At 40.1% G+C, this 23,601-nt stretch overlaps 1 long non-coding RNA gene across 1 annotated transcript; it reads left to right on the top strand.

Moving 5' to 3' along the window:
- The first annotated feature begins 7,844 nt into the window (after positions 1-7,844).
- LOC123382787 lies at positions 7,845-22,177 on the top strand. The gene is made up of 3 exons (XR_006591738.1): positions 7,845-8,095; positions 14,109-14,312; positions 22,112-22,177. It is a non-coding gene; the product is annotated as an uncharacterized LOC123382787 (long non-coding RNA).
- Positions 22,178-23,601: the final 1,424 nt, after the last annotated feature.

The raw sequence follows: 23,601 nt of genomic DNA, 5'->3' as shown, positions 1-23,601 counted from the left end.
CGTGTGACAATAAGTGTAATGAAGAGAAACAAAGTAGGACAAGGATCTAAGACTGACTTTGGCAGCTGCTGCTGAGATTGTGTTCAGAGAAAGTCTCCCGGATGGGGAGATTTGTGTAAAGTCTGGCTGAGATCACATAGAGAACACGTACAGCTTGAAAAGAGAATAGGTCTGAGGACCAAGCACTACAGTCCTCCAACATTTGAAAGCTAAGAAGTGAGGGATCCAGCAAATACTGAGAAGGGACAGCCAGTGGAGTAGGAGGAGCTCGAGACAGTGATATCAAGAATCCAGGTAAGGAGAGCCCCCTGGGTGGCTCAGTCGGTTAAGCTTCTGAATCGTAATTTCAGTTCAGGTCATGATCTCACTGTTGGTGAGTACAAGCCCTACATCAGGCTCTGACAGCACAGAGCCTACTTGGGATTCTCTCTCTCTCTGTCTCTGTCTCTCTCTCTCTCCCCTCCCCCACTTGTTCTCATTCTCTAAACAAACAAACAAAACAAACAAACTTAAAAGAAAAAAGAAGCTGAGGAAGGAAGCATTTCCATAAGGAGAGTGAAGTCAAGTGAACCAAATGCTACTTCCATTCACCTGGAAGAGGTCTGAGAGGTGCCCATCAGTTTTGGCAATGAGCATGTTCTTGGTGACTTTGACAGTAGCGTTTCCAGAGGAGAGAAGAATGCTTGATTGAAGGGGATGTAAAAGCAAGTGAAGGAAGAGAAGGAAGACGTTTCCTGATTGTGGAAAAACTCCTTCCAGGAATTTTGCTCTCAGGAAAAGAAATACAACAAGGTAGACACAGGATGGTACAACATAAAGAAAGCGTGTTTGGATTTTTAAGTAAGATAAAATACAGTATGTTTTCATACTAATAGAAATAATCCATTGGAAAAGGAAAAGTTGACGAAAGGAGACAAACAATAAATACACTTGCATTTGAAATTGGTATCCATCTAGTTAACAAACATTAGTATTCTTTGTTTCATGTAATGCTGATCTCCATCTCATGTAATGTAATGTAATGTCCATGTAATGGACATCAGTCCATCTCCAAGGTACACAGGTATAGTTCAGGTGTCATTTCCATGTAACAGCTCAGTGAATGCAACACAGAAGCGGGGCTGATATCTAACCAACCTTCACCAGTGCAAACATACCAGTTGTTTGTGGTCACGATTCTGATTGATGTAAGTCTAGTAGTTAGACATTTTGATGATCATCCCTGCTCAGGAGCTTTCATTATAATCATCATTTTTATACATAGTCATTTTATACATAATCAAAATTTCCTAAGAATTTTTGCTTTTCTGTAGAGGTCACCAAAAATGAAATAAAAAAATATATGGATGTTAGATTTAGAACACTAAGCATAGGTTAGTAATTTTCTAATAATTAGTCGATTTTAGATAAAGCACACTCCTCTCTTACTCTGTCTACATTTTGGGTAGTCATTCAGAGTTGCTTGATGTGGGCATTTTTAGAAATATTAGGGTACTCCAAGTAGAATGATAATCTCATTCCCAAAACATTTTGCTGGTGGGCTTTCTTAACTAAACTGTGGGGGATGCAGGCACAGAGCAAGTGTGTGTGGACTCACTGAAAGCTCTGAATGTGCCCAACCACAGCAAGGATTTCTGCAGGGTTTATGACATTAGACCTGCTGGAAGGGCAGCCTCAACTCGCTGCATTCCTGAGATGCACAAATGCCTTTGAAGGAAAGGTATCTTGTTTGGAGGAAATGCCAGAATCATTTTCAAATTCCCAGGTATGGAGACAAAATTAAAAATTAAGTAACACCATTAAACTCCTATTAAGAATACATGATGAATAATGCCAAACTTCCTTTAAGATATTTTCCATTCAACATTTTTCTCATTTTCTCATTTTATTTTATACTATAGAACATATGAATTTGGTGTAAGAAGGGGGACAGTTGGAGTAGATTCCTGAGCTCCGCAAAGGCAATCACCTTGATGTTTTTGTATCCCACCAAATGGCACTTAGGCAGGTGTTTGATGGATGAATGGATAAATGAATAAGCAAACACTGAGAGCCCAACTTTGCATCATGGCTGATCTCTTGCACACTGTTTTTGTGATTTCTATTGCGTGATTTATTTATGTCTGCTTTGTTTTTCATACCTAAGTAACTCAAGTCCAATTTCTCAATCCAGATTTAGTTAACAAAGCCTTTAATGATACCTTAAATATTTATAACCCCGTACTAGAGATATATTTGGGGTATTGTTTAGTGTGCTATTCATTTTTTTATTTGGTTCCTCTTCTTTCTTTTTTTCCTTTCTTTTTTTATTTCTTAGAGAGAGAGAGATTGCATGTAAGTTGGGGATAGAGGCAGAGGGGGTGAAAGAAACAATCTTAATCCGGTTCCACACTCAGCATGGAGCCCAATGCAGGACTAGATCCCAGGACACTGGGATCATGAACCTGAGTCCAAATCAAGAGTCAAACTCTCAACCGACTGAGGCACTCAGGCGACCCACCTTTCTGTCTTTTTAAATAAAGATCTAGCCACCACTCTCTTATCAGGTCATTTATTCATTTAACACACATTCACTAATATGAGGTAGACCAGTGTCCTCAAAGCTGGAGACACTCAGTGAAAGAAGGTGCCAGACTTCTGTGAACTCACTGGCTAGAGGCTGTGGCCATGACAAAGCCTGGGGTTATTTTAACAACAGCTCCTTCCTCCATCACCACCCTCCTTGATGTCTCTAACATTCATCCTTGAATCATCCAGGTCAAGTCAGCGTCTGAATCCTGCTTGTTTACCCTTGGAAATATCTCTTCAATGATCATTAGCAAATGAATTTCCCAATAGCTGTAGCATTATCATATAACCCTCCTGAGGGCAAGACCCAGGATTCCTTAATATTCTTCAGCCTTTAAACACAGATGACGATAGCTATCTGTTATCTTGGAAAGATTTCTATTCCTGGTCTTGGCTGCTGGAGGAGCAGGAGGGTTTATAGAGTTAGAACCCCTCTAACCTTCAGTCTCCTTGAATATAAAATAAGATCGGTGGAGTTGATAGTCTTAAGATCTTTCTAACCTCCAATGACTGTGATTGTTTAATACTAAAGAAATGTTCATTACTCAGCTAGAAGGAATCTCTGGCACCTAAAAGTATATTTTGAAGGAAGTGTAGTTTCGTAGTGAAATTTGACCTCTGAAGTACCTTGAAGAATCAGAGACATGCTTTCAGATGCAAATACCCACTTTAATGAAAGTGACTTAAAATTAAGAGCTCTTAAAGAGTTGCAACTAAATAAAAAGGAAACTACTTTTGCTGAACACTGCACCCAATTTTCTCAAGCCAGTGGCAAACAAGTACTTAAATCTGCTCAGAGACTTATTATTTTTAATCTGATCTTCATGTTCTGGGAAAGCCAAGGCAGCAAGTTGTAGGAAATGAGTCCTGGACTCAGAGCACGAAGACTTGCCACCCAGCGTCTGATCTAACAGCAATAACTGAGGATAGTAGACACCTCCCTGTTTTCTTGTCCAACAAATTAAATGGTCATATCCAGAGACAACAAACAACTTATGCAGTTCTGTTGTAACATGGTTTTAGGTAGTCTATAACATTAGTATGGTTATATCCTAATATTTCAGAAGCCCTATACAGCATCAATGGAGCAACATTAGATACTCAATGATCCAAAAACCTGTCATGGTAGTTTTATTTTAAATGACAACAAGCTCATAGTTTCTCGTACTCAAGGAAATCCAGGAGGCACAGTTCAGTTCAACTGATAACCAAGCACCTACATATACATGGACCTGGCTGGACACTATAGGAGACATAGAGGAATCTATCATAGACTTTGTCCCCAGGAATCACAAGAAGGACATGCAAGGTACATAACAGTCATCCATTCCTTTACAATTGTTCAAGCCCGACAGTAACAATGCCAGACACTTTCTGCTCCGGGTCCCTTGGGAATAGAGTAGAGAGATAAAGTCGAGCATGAAGCAGTTAGAATTCGGCGGAGGGAGGAAACGTGGCACGTTATTGGGATTAAGAAAGTTGGCAGGTGAGTATGATTCAAGAGGATGAAATGTGAAGTGAAGATTAGACAATGGGCAGGAGTCTGACAGGCAGAGGTAGAGAGAAGAGCATCAACAACTAGGTAGACTGCAGGGGGCATGGCTTTTCCAGTGCCACAGGCTGACTGGACATTAGAATATGGAAGAAGCTGAAGATGAGACTTGAAAATAGACTGGACCAGAGAAGGAAGTACTCGCATGTCCCTGTTCTTATTCAGCCTTATCCCACGAGGTATTACACGGATGCGTGGACATTCACCGTGAAAGGGTAGAGCACATTGCTGCTTTAGAAAACTTCCAAAACATGCCAAAAGGAAGCACAATTCCTTCCTCTTGGGACCATCTTGCGTGACAATGTGTGCTTCAGGAATTAAAATAGAAGCTTTGTTTATTGTAAATGAAAAACTGGCCAAAAGGAAGTGATGCCTTTATACAGTGACTTTCTGACTTTTCTGGATCATAAAATGTTCTTCATTATTCATTACCACAAAACAGAGGCATTTCTGTTGTTTGCATTGAAGACTTACGTAGCTATCATCCAAAATACGTTATTGACCTTCATTTACCCACAGGAACAAGTCTATTACTTTTCACCTATTGTTTCAAATCCTCTTTTTTCATTATGCTCTCCTTCCCTCCTTGTTCCTCTCCATGCTAATATATATTACAAAGGCAGAAAGGACTATCACGTAGGATATCAAGTAATAAAATAATCCCATTTACAAGTGTTTAAATAAGATCCCATATCTACATATAAGCCCATGTAGGCAAGTATTCAGAAGAATTATATAGCTGCATGATCAAATTCTGCTTCCCTGAGTCAACAGATAAAGAAACTTATACAAAAAGAAGCCAGAAAAATTATCAATGGTACAGTAGCAGCTAGGCAGTTGAAGAACCAGGAACAGAATACAGGAGCCCTCTCTGCTCATTCTATTTCATTATTTCTCCACACTGTCCCCTTTAGAGCAAAGATAACACCCAACCTTTCTTGGAAAGCACCACATTTTTCAGGCTATGTTTCTTTTGGAGTTGTTCTGGAGACAACAACATCATTAAAATTTGAGGCAAAGGACAGACATAATGTCTATCTGGTTGCTATTAGTATTTTGGAAACTCCAAATGAAATGCTTCTTTCTAGTTAGCAACTAGAGGTGTTGATCAAACAATAGTTTCCCAGCCAACCTAAAAACTGGATGTTCCCAGATGACTTTGCACTCAAACATTGGGATTTTGAGGGCATGTGGATAAAGCTTGATTAATGTCGTACCGCCCTTGGTAAAGCCATAGAAGACTTTGGTTTACGGTGCTAAGTAACATGACATATATATGACAAAAATCTCATACACTGACTCAATGGTATTCCCGAAACAGTCACTTCACATGACAATACCAGCTTTAAAATCCAAAGCAACTTTGTTCCAATGCCCTAACCCATCAGAGTCAGCGGTAATCTATTGACTAATTAATCTCATAACCACTCAAGAACTCTGTTTTACCAACTGAGAATATACTTAGGCATGAAAATATGGGAAAGCATTCAGATATGAATTGCTGAAATAACTACAAGGAAATCGCACTGCACACATACAAGTTATGTTGACATGGAAGAATATCTCCCCATCAGTCTGAGTAAACTATTACATAACAGCTAAGCTATAATAAAATCCTGATTCCAAATCAAATAAGTCTCCCAGACTTCTAAAATGAGTCACCAACAGCTTTATAAACATACAAAATACTTGACAAGGAAATCTCTGATAATTTTTTAGTAATTATGTCTGCAAATCGTTCCTTGCTGACATCACCATTAGAAATGGTTTCCCATAAGTTTGCATTGCCTCTTCACATCTGTTCATTAATCACTAATGCTTTGAATATTTCTATCATTATTAGGTAATTCACAGGGTTTACGTGATTCCACAGCACTCTCCTCAGTGGAATTCTTAATTAGTGTAATCGATGTGATCAAAGACATTATGATCATGGTCTCATGTTTCTTGCAGTATTTAGTGCAGGTTCACAACATTGACATACCTTTATCCTAAAATTGTGTTTCACAAACAAAGATGACACAACCTCTAAACATCTCAAAACAATGCAGGAGAAAGAAGGGAGCAGAGCTTGCGGGGGAAGTAGGGGAGGGTGGTCACCGAATTGACATATTTCATGTTTAAAGACATTTCAAAGCCCTGGCGTCATCTCTTTGTGTTGGACATGAGATTTAAAGTTCTGTTCTGACATGTGATTCACAAACCAGCCCTGAGCCAAATATGAGTGTCCGATACTGGGTTCTTCGTACTGTATTGTCTGGCAATGGGTCTAGGAGAGAGTAAGAACTATGAGAGTAAGTAAGCACTGCTGATCTGGAGTAAAGAAAGAACAGTCACAGCCTGGGCTCCAGGGTGGGTTCATCCTGGGAAGGAGGACAACATTGCTGAAAATTTCGGTCTAAGACGAAAGGAAAGGGGTTGGGAACAAGAGGACTCTTTGGCCTAAACTAGGCCATTATAATGGATGTGACCCAGAATAAACTAAGTCCTTGATCTCTCTGTAACTGTACTCATCCAGTGATAAACACTGGCTCCCTGGAAGCCTGAGAAAGTACAATATTTAGAGGAGTTCAAAATGTGTCTAAATGGAATTTGGATTTCTCCCTAAATGACCTGTGTGGTTGGCATGCCAGAAGCTTGCCGCTGGAATGCCACTGGAATGAAGATGGTTGAACAAGCAAAGGAATAAGCACAGTACTTCCTGTTGAAAACAAAATTGCTGTCTTCACCAGGCCTGAAGCCTTCAGTTTAATATGTAGAGTAAGTACATGGGAAAGATGTTTTCTATGGGAAAATGGTAGTTTTGAGGGTAGGCTTTAGCTTCATACAAAAGAAAAGCTTTTTATCATGGAGGCTATCCAACATAGTAATAGGTTAACTAGTAAATTAGTATTTCAGAACAGGAAGCACTCAGGTAAAAGTTTTATTTAAGTGGCATATAAGGGATTCATTCATTCATTTATTCATTTATGGCATGGCATTTATGAAGTGACTATTGAACATAAGGGCTGATAATGCAGAGACTAGTAACATAGAGCCCCTAACATCCAGCAATTCATGGAATACTGAATAAGCCAGTCTTGCAAAAAGAAAAGTAAAATACAATGTAGTCAATGATGAGCTGACAACATGACCCAATTTGGGGCCATACATAGAACATTGCTTTATAAGGAGCTGAAGGAAATAAATATTCTTCTACCAGACTTGTGATTGGTGGCTTTTCTGTGCTAACAAAACAAAACAAAACAAAACAAAACAAACAAAACAAAACAAAACCTTCAGATCTATCATTTATATTCCTGGAAAAGACAATAAGCCTACTCCTTTAATTTAAAGAGAAGCAGCAAGTTGGAATAATACAAAGAGAATAGCAGAACAAGCACTACCACCAAAAAAAGTGAATCAGTTGGGGAGAAAGACAAAGGGAGAGTAAAATGATATCAGTAGACCCTTGGAATCATGCTTTCTATGGCAAAAACTTGTTCTCCCTCTTCTGTGATCCAAGAAGCAAATGTCTTCTAATTACCCTAGTTATAAGACCCTTCTGATTTCAGAAATTGCCCTGATGGGCAATTCCCTCTCTGTCTCTCTTTCTGTCTCTCTGTCTCTGTCTATCTCTCTCTCCAGATTATTTCATTCAATAAGTTAATGTTAAAAACTTATAGTCATGTAACTTACGCCAGAATGTTTGAAAATTTAGGGAAGAATGAATGACGATAAAAGAATGAAGAAAGACAACCACTTATTGTATATAAGATTCCTGCAATAAGAAAACCAAAGGATGAGAACCATGAGCCATGGTCAATTATTTTGAAGAACTCTGAAGAACAGGAAAAGTGACAGAAGCCTGGGGAGAGAAAAATGTGGTTCTGGACCAAGCTCACTCTGGGTTCACTGAATTAAGCAAGAAGTATTAACTTATTTCCTGTTCTGACAGCTGAGAACTTTGACCGTCTGGGGAGGACATTTGACAAGGTGAGTCATGATGTCCCAATGGGGAAAATGAAGAAATGTGTACCAAAATGATTAGTTGGTTGGTGACTTTATAACTGTCTAAATGTAACCTAAGCGAGGTAGCCATAGAGGGCACCTAACCTGGAAAGAATATTCTCACAACAAGCCATGGATGCCCTAAACGTATTTCTCCCTGAATTCAATGAGGACACTGCTGATGTGCTGATGACCTATATAGACAACATGAACCAGAAAGAGATACCTGATTAATTAGTTGAGAGGATTCTGCTCCAAAAGAGATTTTGTCAGTCACGAACAATCAGCCAACTAGCAAGGAGAAACGTAATAAATTTAAATAGAAAATTCTGTAGCTGATCTAAAAACTCCAATTTCAAAAGTAAAAAATAGAGACACGTGGTTTAAGAGAAGAAAACTTGAAAGGAACCAGAATACATCATGATATGCTACTGAAAGCCAACGTGACATTTCAGTAGTATTAAAAATATGATTGTGGGGCACCTGGGTGGCTCAGTGGGTTAAGCATCTGACTTCAGCTCAGGTCACGATCTCACAGTCCGTGAGTTCGAGCCCCGCATTGGGCTCTGTGCTGTCAGTTCAGAGCCTGGAGCTTGCTTTGGATTCTGTGTCTCCTTCTCTCTCTCTGCCCCTCCCCCACTCACGCTCTGTCTCTCTCTATCAAAAAATGAATAAATGTTAAAAAAATTTTTTTAAGTATTATTGTGAAGGTAGAACACAGACTAAGTGTAGAAATTGAAAGCATGCAGATTTCAGTGCAAAACAAAGAAGAAATTTCTTATACCTACACTGTTGAAAATATGATGGCTTTCTGGAGGAGGGTCAGAGCTTATTGGAGTGATTTTTTTCCTTTGTGACTATATAGGTCTATGCTGTCTGATACAGTAGCCACTAAGTGCATGTGAGTATTGAGCACTTAAAGTGTACCTCGTCCAAGTTAAGATGTGTTTTAAATGTCAAATACACTGGATTTTGAAGACTTGGTATAAAAAACTTGAATGCGAAATACCTCAGCAATGTTTGTATGATTACATGCTGAACTGATAATATTTGGGGAATATTAAGCTAAATAAAATGTAGTATTAAAGTTAATTTCACCTGTTTCTTTTTACTTTTTTTTATAAATTTTTTTTAACATTTTTATTTATTTTTGAGAGACAGAGAGAGACAGAGCGTAAGGAGAGGAGGGGCATAGACAGAGGGAGACACAGAATCCCAAGCAGGCTCCAGGCTCTGAGCTGTCAACACAGAGCCCGACATGGGGCCCGAACCCACTAACTGTGAGATCATGACCTGAGCCAAAGTAGGACGCTCAACCAACTGAGCCACCTAGGCGCCCCTGTTTCTTTTTTACTTTTAAATGTGATCATTAGAAATTTTTTAGTTACATATGTGGCTTTATTTTAGTTACATATGTGGCTTTAGTTACATATGTGGGTTCAGATTCTGTCTTTAGTGGATGGTACTGGTGTCTTAAGGGACTGGACATTCACAGAAAATGTGGGATGAATTTACACATTGGATGAGGATTGGGCCCAATCTGTACATCTTTCAGACTCCAAATTTCATGCCATAGGCTAAAAAGACTACCAATAAAAACTGAAAAGCAATTAATGCTTCATTGCTAATTTGAAAAATGCCTTTCTAGCAACTACCATTTGTTGATTTAAGAGTCCTGCTTAGGTTAAGACCATTTGTGGAAGAAGCGAAATGGCAGTGACTCATCACACAAGTGTCTTTGGATTCTTGGCATTTTCTAATAGAACCATCACGTTGATCAGCCATCCTGTTGATATCTGTAGTCAGAATCTTAAACTAGTGTTCATTATCCTTTATAAAAGGCACTTTTATTGATCATATTCAAGAATTTTCTAATTCTTATTTCCTACAGCATCTTATAGATACGATGTTTAGCAGTTTAACAAGTGAATGGGGAAAAAAGCTTCAGAAAAGAACAAAATACTCAGCTTTGAGTATGTACCCTGTGTGTTAAGGAAAACCCAAGAGAACAAGTACAGTCTATGTTGATAAATTGCTTTATAATCATATCATGCTCTTCGTGTTTCAAGGTTAAACTGTTTATCTCCTTAACTAGATTATTATATCACTTTGAAATCAGCATGCAAGTCCCTTATATGAAGGGTGAGCTTTGCATAAGAAATCTGTGAAATGCAGACAGATGCTCACTGCATGGACAGATTACTGTAAGGCTCATTATTTGGAAAGACTAGTTAATTTTCAGAGAGAAGTAGAATTTTCAGATAAGCCCAGAAGGCAATATAGGAATTCATTCTGTTTCAGATCACTGTAAATTCTAACACCCATCTACCTCCTTCCAGAAATCAATAAAGCCTTCAAAAAGTTTATAATCTAGGAGATCACCATCATGGATCATAGGATTTTAGAGCTGGAAGAGCCAATCCTGAAATCTATATCTCCTAACTCTAGTCTTGACCTCTTACATTCTACCCGTATGTTACTACTTAGTATCTTGTATGATTGTAAGGTGTTAACATTTTATGGCAGGGGGGACGTCGTGGTTAGTTTCGTGATAATCCTGGACTCAAAATGCTCTGCTTTTCAGTGGCCTTCATAAAATGCTGATCTAAAAATTCTGACCAAATTTCAGGATCCCAAGAGCTCTGCAGAGACTGTTTATATAATGGTTATTCATATTGTTTTACAGGCATTTGGCTCGATTGAAAGCTTATGATGGGCACTTAGAAGTCAAATGACAAAAGTCGTTAAAATAGCCATGAAGGATGATGTAAAGGCATCTCCATTTCAGGATGGGGGGAGCATAGAAATGTTCTACCTACTGGCTCATAGATAAAAATAGCTGCCTCTACTGGTGCCAGGTACTTTACACGATTCTCTGTTTATCCTCATAGCCACTTTATGAGGTGGATGCTATAATATTCCCATTTCATACATGAGGAATTTAAAACAAAGAGAGCTTTTGCTACTTGTTGGATGTTACAGTCACTGGGATTGGAGCTCCACCTTACATTGATCTGATTCCATTGATCTGCTATCTGAAGCCTGCGGTCTTACTGAGGCCAGACTGCCCTTCCCAGCTGGGAGCCAAGACGGTCTCAGATGAGTCTCCCCAAGACCTTCATAGGCCGTGAAGAGTTGTTTCCTCTGAGGTATGAGGGGTGCTCCTGAGAGCAGGAGAAAGGGCAGGTGAATTGCCAAGACACAACTTGTACCCTTGGGGGAAGCTGTGCCCAGAAAGTCCTTGATAATAAAGGACCTCACTCCAAAGATCCTAGAGACCTTGTAGCTCCGTGCCTCACTCGGGAAGGTACCTAAAACAAACAAACAAAACAAACAATCAAAAACAAAATCAAAAATTACCTAAAATTGGGGCGCCTGGGTGGCGCAGTCGGTTAAGCGTCCGACTTCAGCCAGGTCACGATCTCGCGGTCCGTGAGTTCGAGCCCCGCGTCGGGCTCTGGGCTGATGGCTCAGAGCCTGGAGCCTGTTTCCGATTCCGTGTCTCCCTCTCTCTCTGCCCCTCCCCCGTTCATGCTCTGTCTCTCTCTGTCCCAAAAATAAAAAAAAATAAAAAAAAATAAAATTACCTAAAATTAAGGCTCAGTAATATTGGCAGCCGAATGTCACTGACAGTTAACTCTTTAACTGCCACCAGAAAGAGGTAAAACAATGTCTCCTATTTCCCATTGAAACTTGCCTCTTATTTTTTTAAAATTATTTTTAATGTTTATTTATTTTTTGAGGGAGAGAGAAAGAGAAGATGAGTGGGGGAGGATCAGAGAGAGAGGGAGACACAGAATCTGGAGCAGGCTCCAGGCTCTAAGCTGTCAGCACAGAGCCCAATGCGGGGCTTGAACTCACAAACTGTGAGATCATGACCTGAGCCAAAGTCAGAGGCTTAACCGACTGAGCCACCCAGGTGCCTGAAACTTGCCTCTTAGTAAGGAGGACACTCTTCAGGATGAGCACTGGGTGTCATATATAAGAGATGAATCACTGGGTTCTACTCCTGAAGCCAAGACTACACTCTATGTTAACTAACTTGAGAAGAGAGAGAGAGAGAGAGAAAGAAAGAAAGAAAGAAAGAAAGAAAGAAAGGTGCCTCTTTTGTACCTTCATCATTATGGTGCTTCAGAGGAGTTCTGTGCAAATTAAAACCCCTTATGAACTTGCTATCTCTGTCTTCTGATCCACATTTAGCCTAAAAAGTGAAGGACTCTGGTCGTAATCAGAAGCCAAGAAAAAAAAGGCATATACACTCATTACCATTAAACCTCAGAGTTGTTATCCTAACAATGTTGAGTCAGAAATGTTATCTAGGAGTAAAAGAAACCAAGCAAAAGAGAGATGATGGCATCCGTCTCCAAGAGACAAACAGGAAATGATCAGAAATGTTGGATGACCCCACATCATTGCCTGTGTAAACAGTGCCAGTACCAGATCAAGTTCTGAAGGCATCCTGAGAAAAGGAGGCGGAGAAAGAGGAAGGAGGGCAATGACACCTCCTGCCAGAAGGAAGCTGGAGCAGGAACATGGCATAACGGAAGGAGCCCAAGAAAAACAAGAGCTGGGTGAAAGAAATGTCAGAGGGGGTGAATCTCGGTTTTGCACTTCCCCTAGGTCCAATATCTGACCAAATTTAGAAGTAAACAACAGCTGGGAAGGAAGAGGAAGAAAAGCAAGAAGAGGCACATTTGTCCAGGTGCTGTGAAATGTGAGGGGGAGTCGGATATGCAGGAAAGTGGCATCCGATGTCAATGAGAGAACAGAGCGTCAGTGGGGAGCCCTGAAAGCCAGGGACAGCCAAGTGCCACATGGGAAAATGCCGGCAGATGGCTCCCCAGCCAAAGCGACGTTGGCCTTTATGGGCAAAACACAGCTCTAGGCCCTGTTAAGGGAAAAGTGCCAGTAAAGGAGTCAGGAGGGAAGCAAGGTAGGGGAGAGGAGGCAGAAGGCCTGAACGGACAGACGGTTGGAAGCAAAGAAGACATACTTCCTGACCTTGAAGAGTTTATCTCCACATAACCTTTACTGCCTGGCTTACTTGTAACCACCAGATCCTCAAAATTATAATAAAGACGAAAATGTTTTCCACAGCTCACATAGTCAGTTAAGGTTAAAGGGGAGGGAAGGTGAAATAATGTGGATCCCTCCACCCAAACTCAGCCTTAAAAGGATAACTCAAAAAGAGAGCACTCTGAATAAGAAGAGAAACTTGCTGGATAGAAGAGCGATGTAGTCAAGGCAGTCAATTATCAGTACAATTCAAGTGGCAGGTATTTTAATCACCTATTTAACGGAGTTAAATTTTGTGTTTGCCCTAGCTGATAAGAAACAACAATCTGGCAATAGAACCAGTTGGTGACAAAGTACTATTTAGGAAAAAAAAAAAAAATTCCACATTTAATGTCATGTAAAGGTAATGGCCTCATAAATGTGCATCCGAATGACACATAATCAGTGCCATTATTATTATTATTATTATTTATTAACAAGAGTGGTATGGAACCCAATTTCCCAGTGGCTGAGGTCAGCCCCAAATGGATGACTCACACACACGGCTGATCTACATAAATAGCATGTGCTAAGATTACCATCTGGTATAACAATCTACATCACAAGACTCCACATTTCCTGTTACCCAGGGTAAGTAAATTTCAAGCATGAGGGAAAATTTTAGCAAGTTTCTCCAAGTACCTTCACTGAGAGACTAATGTGGCTTGTGCAGAGAGGAGGGGAAGGGAAATTATGAGGTAAAGGTTATTCTCTCTTTCATCTCCCCCTGACTTCCCCTCACAGGAGAGAAACACCACCTTTGCCATTCTGGTTCACCTCATTTAGAAAATCAAATTTGCCTAATTAATGTCTAACAAAGACACTCCAGGCATTGTGTGAGACAAGCACTTGAAACAATAATGGGTAGTATACATTTGAAAATCATTCGCCTTTCCTTTCTCTCCATGTTCTCTCCTTTTTTTTTTTTTTTCCTGGAATGAAGATAACAACATGTGTCACGAAAACACGCAAGAAAAGCCATGGCCCATGAAGATGACTCTTGGTCTTTTGTATTTCGTTTAACTACACCCACATTTGGAATCATTCTCAGACCCAACTAACTTCGATTCATTTTTAAAGACTTGTCTGCCTATAAAGATGTGATTACTGTCATAACAAGAGCCGCCGGACTTTCCGTCTGAGGCAGGTAAGGAAGCTCCTGCCTGTCTGCCTGCCTGCCTGCAGGAGGCTCCCTGGTGCATCTTCTCAAAACCCAGCTCTTCTTCTGAGGGCCCCCCTGAGTCCACCCATCACAGAAGCCCCCCAAAGGCTTTGGGGAACATAAGACACAAGCCAGGAGCTCCCCTCTTAGTTTGGTTCTTCAGATTCTTTTTGGTTAACTTTCTCTTTTTTTCTTTACATTTTCACAAATCTGGAAGTTGGCAATTTTGCAATTCGGTTGTTAAAATGAAGATTATAATCCATCAAGGGGCACCTGGGTGGCTCAGTCGGTTAAGCATCTGACTCTTGGCTTCAGCTCAGGTCATGACCTCCTGGTTTTGTGAGTTCAAGCCCTGTATTGGGCTCTGTGCCCCCAGTGTGGAGCCTCTCTGCGATTCTCTCTCTCCCTCTCTCTGCCCCTCCTCCGTTCATGCTGTCTCTGTCTCTCCTAAAAATAAATAGACTTTAAGAGAAAAAGATTACAATTCAGCTAGGTAACAGATTTCTTTCTCTCTTTGCTATTTGTTAGAATGTGGTGTTATACAAATTAAAGTATAAACAAAGAAATGTACTATAACTAGGAAAAAGCAAACAAATAGTTTACAACAAACTTTGCATGTGAGCAAGAACTCTGCTTATTATTAATAATACAAAGCCCTTTGCCCAACATAGCAGGGACTGACAAGCTTTTTCTGGAAAATCAGATAGCAAATATTTTAGGCTTTGTGGAACCAGAATGGAGGATATTGTCTAAGTATTTAGATAATAAAAAAGAAGACAAATTGTCGCAATTTTTATTAATAAAATTCAAAATACAATAATAAAATTGACTGTAATTTTGTATAGTATGGATCTACTAATAAGAAGATAGAAATTATTGGGGGGGGGGTGGTAACATGTTTTATAGTTGGGGTTTAGAGTTGATGTTCCCTATCAGTAAAGTGAGGCAAATGCTCACCGGTATCGCTCTTGGCTCATGGGCTGTGCAAAAACAGACAATAGACTAATTGACCTAAGCGGCCACCCACCGTCTGCCAAATTCTGCTTTGTACTCTTGGTGCTTTCACGTGAGTAGAGGTCCTCATACCTATTATCTTATTTGTGCTTCACAACAATTCTCTGAGAAGTCTAGATAGATACATCATACCCATATTATAGATGAAGTTCCTAAAACTTCCACAAATCCTGAGGGAAAAGCTAGTAAATGCCGGGCCCAAGGCTTAACCTTGAACTTCCTAACTCTTCACACGTTCCAATTTAGGGCAGATAGAGGAAGTCTTTGCTTCCTCTCATTTGCCAACATAAAAACAGTCAAATTAAATGCTAGTAATACTCCGAGATGGTATTAATGTTACCCCCAAAATTCGTGTAATCCCATTTTTGTACTGTCTACCAGAATATCTTCAATGACAGCACATTTTCTTCCTTAGACAATGATTTGACTTTTGGAAAGAGCCCTGAATTCTTTGATGCCAAGTTTCATAACACAAGCTTAGTTTGAGAAACAAACAAGGGTTAGCTACAATGTAATGAGACTTTCTCTCTGGATTGACCTGAAAAAACTAATTGTGAAGACAATGTCCAAGCAGAAATCCCTACTTCTGCCTCCAAAAAGCAAAGAAATCTTCCCTGGATAAATGAATAGCCTTTGTATGATTATATGAATATAATCTTTATAACATTCTAGAATTAGAAAGGACTTTGAAGATAATTTTTCCAATTTCCATCATTTACAAAAGAAAAAGGAAAAAAAAGACTCAGAAAGATTACTTTGCAGAATAGCATTCCTTTGGATTGTAAAATCTAATATTTAGTTTTGAAACCCCTTGCTCAGCAATAACAAACATTGAAGGAATTCTCTCTGCAATATAGCTTATAAATAACACTGGGTATAGTGACATTAAACTGGCAAGGGTAAGCTTCCCCCCCCCCAAAAAAAAAAAAAAGATTGGAAAGTTTGATCTTTTAAAGGCAAGCTACTGGTTCAGATGACATCTCAAAATGTTTTCCGGCCTCCAAACTCCCTGATACTGTGTAAAATCATCTGGAGTTAAAGTCATGTTTTGTAGGTAGTAGTAACCATTTATTGAGTGCTTCCTATGTCTTGCAGAGTGCTCAGCTCTTAGCTCATATAATCCTCACAGCAATCCTATATGATAGTTGGTATTATCCCCATTTTATAAATGAGAAAAGCCACATAGAGAGGTTTGCCTATGACCACATTTATAGCTAGAGGCAGATATCGGAATCCAATTTAATCAGTTAATTAGAGTTCAATCCAAGAAGCAAAATTACCAGGAACAATATATATTTGACCATACACAATCCTAGGAACTGGCTAAACAGTTTAAGTACTGTTGGGCCTGACGTCAAAAGGGAAGGGTTTCAGGAAATGAAAGATGGACACAAAGTAGGGGAGAGCAAGAACAATCCATGAGGACAACTCAACAAATCCATGAAGATAGGCTGGAATCTATGAGGCTAAACCAAAACCAAAGTGAGCCTCTTACTGCCTCCGAGTCTCCAACCCCAATGATAGATACATCATTGTACAGAAGAGCTGCATACTCTGCCACGGTACTGCATGGGACCCTCTCCAGGTTCTCAACTTCCAGTTTAATGAAACCATTACTGTTTCCATTGTCTTGATAACTAAGACCTCTAGACCAACAGAGAATGGACGTGAAGAAAAAATTCCACTCGTTTATCACTAGGGGTGAGAATAAGAGAAACCATCCACATTTCTATCTCTGTGAGATAGATCAATCCTATCTAAAAGAGAAAAAGGACCATCTGTTGCTCACAAGTTTAGGGCAGATCAAGCATCTTGGAGGCTATTACTATGGTCATCCGTGCTGTTGACATCCAGTTGACTCTGTAACAATTCTCCAAAAAGCGACATTACCATTCTATCAGGCCAAATGCTTCAGAGTGATGGGGACCCAGTAAGACCACTGAATTACATGAGTATGAGCCCACTGCAGTATTTAATTTCCTGTAGAATAAAGCCCTTTGTCAAAAGCAATGTTCTATGGTGGTCACGGTATTCTCTAAATCCACAGATAGTAGTGTTAGCAGAAGTGTTAGCCGGAAGGTAAGGCGAAATCTACTTCTAGAAGTAAATTCTATCCCAATGAGAACAAAATGCTGGTGTTGTCTCTTACTAGGAATTGACCCAATGCAATCAACCTGCCACCAGGCATTCTGGTTAAACCCACCAGGGAGTGGTGCCATGTTAGGGGCTCAGTGCTGGTCTCTCCTATTAGCAAGGATTTGTCACTAATTTTCCAGTCACTAATTTTCCACTTGAGTGCCTTCCAATTCTCTGACCATCTAGAAAAGCCAATAGCCGCAGCCCACGAACCATTGTACATTGCCATCTCTTACCCTCTCCTTCTAAGCAAAACGAACAACTAATTACACTGCTTAAAGTTTTGCACACTAATAGACTTTTCCTTGCTCCTGTCTTTAGGGCCACCGCAGAGTGGACCTATAAATCTGTAACTATTTTCTTTGGGTTAGTTCCAGTATGCCATCCAGAACGATCTGTAAACAAGGTATAAATGAACCTCTCCTCAGTCAATTGATAATAGGGAACTTCCATGAGGCCATATGCCCATGCTGAGACAGAAGAAGCAATGTAGCAACGGGATGCCCTATGAGTATCTCTGTTTTTGCACATGCAACTTACTTTTGCCTTAAGGAACTGCTTTAACCTGATCTCATCTATACCACTTCCACTTAATAACTGAGCACTTCTATGCACACACAACTTTACTGACCCAAATGCATGTGCCTCCATAAGCCATGATCTTAACTATTGTGTTAAGTTGGAGTTCATAACAAACAGGAGCGTTGTATTTGACCCAGGAGACATCAGGGAACCATCGTTCTTTCCAACATCACTGCAGACACTATTTGTGTTAACACTACTGATTTCAAATATAGAGCAGACTTAATGAAAGAGTTGTAGCCCAAGCAACCCTGGGGAAAATGATACTGGAGGACGCTCGCTTTACATTCTTGGAGATGATGACCTGTAACCAGTAACTATACAGGAGAAAAGATCTCCCAAATTATATATAATTTAAGTTCTAAATATCTTTTTAAGTAAATAGGTACTTCCAATTTTTTATTGTTGCTGTTAAGGATGTATTTCCATTGCAAAGGAGAAAGTATTCAGCCTCCTATAATTTTTTTTTAATTTCATATATTTAAAAAAATTTTTTTAATGTTTAGTTTTGAAGAAGAGAGAGAGAGAAAGGAACAGAGCACGAGTGGGGGAGGGGCAGAGAGAGAGAGGGAGACACAGAATCCGAAGCAGGCTCCAGGCTCCGAGCTGTCGGCACAGAGCCTATTGCGGGGTTTGAACTCACAAACCATGAGACCGTGACCTGAGCCGAAGTCAGACGCTTAACCAACTGAGCTACCCAGGCGCCCCATCATATATTTATTTTCAAATTTTATTTTAGAGAGTGAGAGGTTGCAAGAGAGGGAGAGGGACAGAAGGAGACAGAGGGAGAGGGAGAAAGGGAGAGAGGGAGAGAGAGAGAGAGAGAGAGAGAGAGAGAGAATTTCAAGCAGGCTCCATTCTCAGTGTGGAACCCGACACGGGGCTCAATCCCACAACCCTGGGATCATGACCTGAGCTGAAATCAAGAGTCAGATGCTCAACCCATGGAGCCACCCAGGCACCCCGTTCAGCTTCCTGTAAACTCTAATTTTCTTCTCAGGTTTTCTAAAATAAAATATTATACAAACTATGATAACTGCTCACAAATATGTAACATTATTCCGTCATCAACCTTAAAGCATTTTGCATCCACATTTTGCAAATGTTATACACTATAACTAACTACAAGCTTGGTTGTCCCTTTGGGAGGTTCTAATTTGATTCAGGCACATTTGATTCCTTTCCTCCACAAAGAGAGAGAAGGTAAGAGGAAAGAGAAACACTTCTTTTGTGAAGCATGATGGGGGAAATATCTTATCTTAGGAAACAGAGTGCAAATAGGATATTGTACAAGTATAGTTTTGATGTCAGTATTACTATTTCACCCATCATGGACCAAAGGAAGACTCCATGTAAGTTGAACCTGTGAATAAAAAAATGTTGGTTTATCAACATTTTACAAATAATAATAAAGGTATGATTTTCTTCCAAAGAGCCCGCTGAGTATTGCATTCCCAACGATTACAATTAGAAGTAGAGCGAAAAATCCCCAGAAATTTGAGCAAGAATTTTTCTTTCTAGTCTTTGGGTGACTTTTACTCTCTGGGCTCCACAATGGTGGCTGAGGCCTGAAAATGTGGGCATTCCTGCCTAAGCTTTTGCACCCTGGGAATTTTTCTAGTTTCTCCTGTGGTGATTGTCCCACCCTGGCTACTATCGGACATAAGTTGAGAAAAGAGGTTGAAAATGCAATCGCTGTCAAGGCTTTAAAAAAAAAAAAGGGAGGGCGGGGGGGAGGGGGGAGGGGTGACAAGGATAATCCAAGAACTGCAATGACTGTCGAAGGCAAGCAGAATCTAAGAATTGCAGTTAAGCCAAAGAGTATTAATGCTTGGCTTTGGAATGGATCATCAAATTTAGGAAGCCTTCTTGTTAAACTCTAACAAATACTAAAATGAGTCTATGCCCTGGGGAGATCCACCAACTCGGAGTTCTGGGAGGCCAGCCTGTACTTAACAGCTTCCTTCAGCTGACGTAGAAAATGGACACTGCACATAGATTAATGGAGAATTGATTTTGTATGTGGAGTGTTAAGAAATACCAGCGAGGTAAAGAAAGAGAAGAGGTGAAGCCAGAAAGAGACACATTTCGCAGGTACCCAGGCCCACACTGCCATCAATCTGATCCGAAATTCTGTACACCCCGTACTGAAGAAGACACTTGCAACTGTCATGGGTCACAACACGAAGTCCTTTATTCCCATGGCAAATAGCATTGGCAAATGGAAAATGATGCTCCATGCAATTAAGGTTGGTTGGGAATTTTTTTTTTCTTTTCACATATGGCAATATTTATCTTCAAAGTTTTCCTCTTTGGCTCAGGGGCTCCTTTGTAGAGCAGCTGGTCTTGTGTGGCCTAATTGTGAGATGATTTGTTGTGTGATTCAGTAGCATTGTTTATTTGTACAGTGGTTCAGTGGAATTTATAAACTGCATAATATTGTTCTAGACTGTTTTCTTTTTATTAAGACGCCACATTTTCTCCAGCATTCATGACTGGGATTATAATTAGGTGGAGCATTCAAGATATTTTCATCCTAACTTCCTCTGTTAATTAATGGCATTAAACAAGAAATGTTTGCATTTCAATGAAAAGATGGAGGCAGGCAGGGAAAGAGATGAAGGGATGAATTAACTTGAAATCAATCTTTGTTTTGCATACAAGAGCTTGTTAACAAATACTCAAATAGAACGAATACAAGCTGTAAGTTATTTCTAATTAGTCCTAGCTGTTCTCAGGAAAACCAAGTCAAATCATGGAGTCTTTTAGCAAAGATCCCTTTTGCTATTCTTGGTCTGTCCCTGAGAAACCCTCAGTAAATGGTCCCAGTGACTTGTCACACGTTCTTTAATGATGAAATGTTCCAGTGTTGCCAGGCCTATAAAAAGTTCTAAGAGCAATTTGACCTTCCCACTTAGTTTCCTTTATTAAAAAGAAGCCGCATGTGGGGTTTTTTGTTTTGTTTTGTTTTCTTTTTTTTTTTTCCAATCAGAATATGTCTAAATAAAGTATAAATGGAATTTTCAAGGGGCTTTGGCCGGGGGTGGGGGGGCGAGGGGGAGGTTATAATTCCAGAATCGAGAATGGGACTCAAAAGCTTACAATGCTAAGATATGTTGGAGCTGGAAAGAAAGGCTTGAGGCAACATAGGGATGTCACAAGGGAAAAGCCAGCTAGCTATTGGTCAGGCAGTTTCCAACATGGCATTGCTTTGGTGAATGAGTCATAGAACAGAGTCTGGCCCCTGCCTTTTCAGTCAGCAACTGGACCTTATCAATAATCCCAGACGTCGTCAGAATCTTGGGGAGAGACTCACACTCTCAGTTCACAGGAGATTAATGTTTAAACCAAAGGTCAACTTACTAATTTATTATGAGGGATATCTAGGTCCAGTGTCCTAAATGCTTGCCCCTCCCATCTAAGACACCCCTTTCCATGGACTGAGTAGCGAGAAGGCTGGTTATTAATCTGAATGTTGCTTGGTTGGCGTGGAACTGAAACAAATGGGTGGGGGAATGTCTTGAGGATCATGTCATCTAAGCAAAGATAAGGTTTAATGAAATTCCCATCATCTCGGAAACACTATACAGATATGTGTCCCAAATTCAGTCATTTCAATCCTTCAGCTAAGACTTAACATAAATCATTAATTCTGTTTTTCCTTTCTTTTTGTGCTGCATGTCTTTATTTAAAAATGTTAAGATTGGGGTGGTGGCTCGGTCAGTTAAGCGTTCAGCTTTGGCTCAGGTCATGATCTCAGGGTTCATGAGTTTGAGCCCCGCATCGGGCTTTGTGTTGACAGCATGGAGCCTGCTTGAGATTCTGTCTCTCCCTTTCTCTGCTCCTCCCTCCCTCTCTCTCTCTCCTTCTCAGTAAATAAATAAACTTAAAAAAATAAATAAATAAGAAGAGTGTTAAGGTTATTATTAACCAATTATCAAATGGCTATTCCTGTGGGCACCAGAAAGTATGCTATCTACTTCCATTATAGGCTTATTTAATGTCTCTAAATCTCTAAGAATGTCTTTTTTTTTTTTTACCCCATCTCTAAGTTTCTTGGAGAATCCTTGCCATCATTCCAATGTATCAACTTCAAACTTCAGGATTCAATCATCCACTAAAGGTATGTTCGTTTATCTGGAATGTATTGAGCAAATGCTAAGCGCAGAGGACTAGGTTGGGTACAGTTAAAGTCATAAAAGGCAGAGGAGATGAGCCCTTCTGTCAGGAAACCTAAATCCAATTAGGAAGATGAGCTCTCCGCACATGAATTCTAAAGAACAGTGCAGTACATGGCTTAGTGCCAAATGTGTAGTGGAATTCAGAGAAAGCAGAACATAGGGTCCTGCAGAGAAAGTTCCATGGAAGAAGTGGAAATGAGGAGGGAAACTGTACATTGACCTCAAGTTAAGGCAGGGTTTCTCAGTCTAGGTGCTATTGACGTTGGGTGGGGACCCGTGCTATGCGTTGTAGGATGTATAGCACCATCCCTGGCCTCAGTCCAACTGGCTGGTGGCATCCACCCACCAGGTATGAGGCCACAAAATCTCCACACATTGTCAAATATCCCCTGGGGGGCAACATCACCTCTGTTGAGAACAGGGGTTAAGGTGGCCACTCACCTAAGTGAATTATTCACCTGACCCTTAGAGATGGGTGACCAGTGCCTCGCAGACAGGTTAACGCTACAGACCTGGAGTTAGAGCGGGCAACACAAGGATGTGAACAGTAACATCAGGGAGGCAGGGATAGCGGGAAAAATCTAAGCAATGTGGGCCTGGGACTGGAGATAGCATAGTGCATAACTCTAGTTATGAAATTTATTTTTTATACTTAAGCTGATGTTTCAAAAATGTTTACAATGTTCCTGCCTTTATTCTGAACTGGTACTTCTTTTTTTTTTTTTTTTTTTTTTTGATATGTGATTCATCTTTTATCAAAAAAACCTCAAATAAAAAGCAAGGTTGGCTACATGCAACTAATTATTTCAGTAGACGTTTAAGTAACCTATAGGAACAGATAGGATTATAGGTATGACATCAGAACAAGAGGTTTTTTTCTTTTTTTAGGGGCAGAGGGCTCACTCCTGACTATACGTGATTTTGCTTGAGAACATGAAATCTAAACTGAGTGCGGAAATATATTATTATTCCAGGACACGTTTCAAAATAACAATCACCACAAGCAATGTCATTACAATCCATTATATAATCCCTTTCCAGGGTAGTTTCTTTCCATCGGGGCTACATGTGAGCAAAAGTCTCAGCCATCAGCAGCCACTAGTTTTCCCGAAATGCTTAATGTAACAAGCCAGCTTGGAGGAAAAAAAAAAACTTGTTACCTCTGCACAATTTGTGACTTTGCTGGTGGGCCTAGAAGGGAACCCAGGAAAGGCCCGCCGGCAAAGGGGCCCCTGATCCTATGCCGGGAAGTCTTCCTCGGGTTCACTGTGTCCCAGATTCATTTTGTAATCACGCTAGCAGGAAGTGAGAAGGCGCAGCGAGTGGTGCGGAATACATCCTTTAAAAAAACAAAAATCTAG

Source organism: Felis catus, chromosome F1 (genome assembly GCF_018350175.1).
Source record: "Felis catus isolate Fca126 chromosome F1, F.catus_Fca126_mat1.0, whole genome shotgun sequence".
NCBI classification, from domain to species: domain Eukaryota; kingdom Metazoa; phylum Chordata; class Mammalia; order Carnivora; family Felidae; genus Felis; species Felis catus.
The sequence above is the reverse complement of the archived record's forward strand: the minus strand, read 5'-3'. Positions and strand labels throughout refer to the sequence as shown.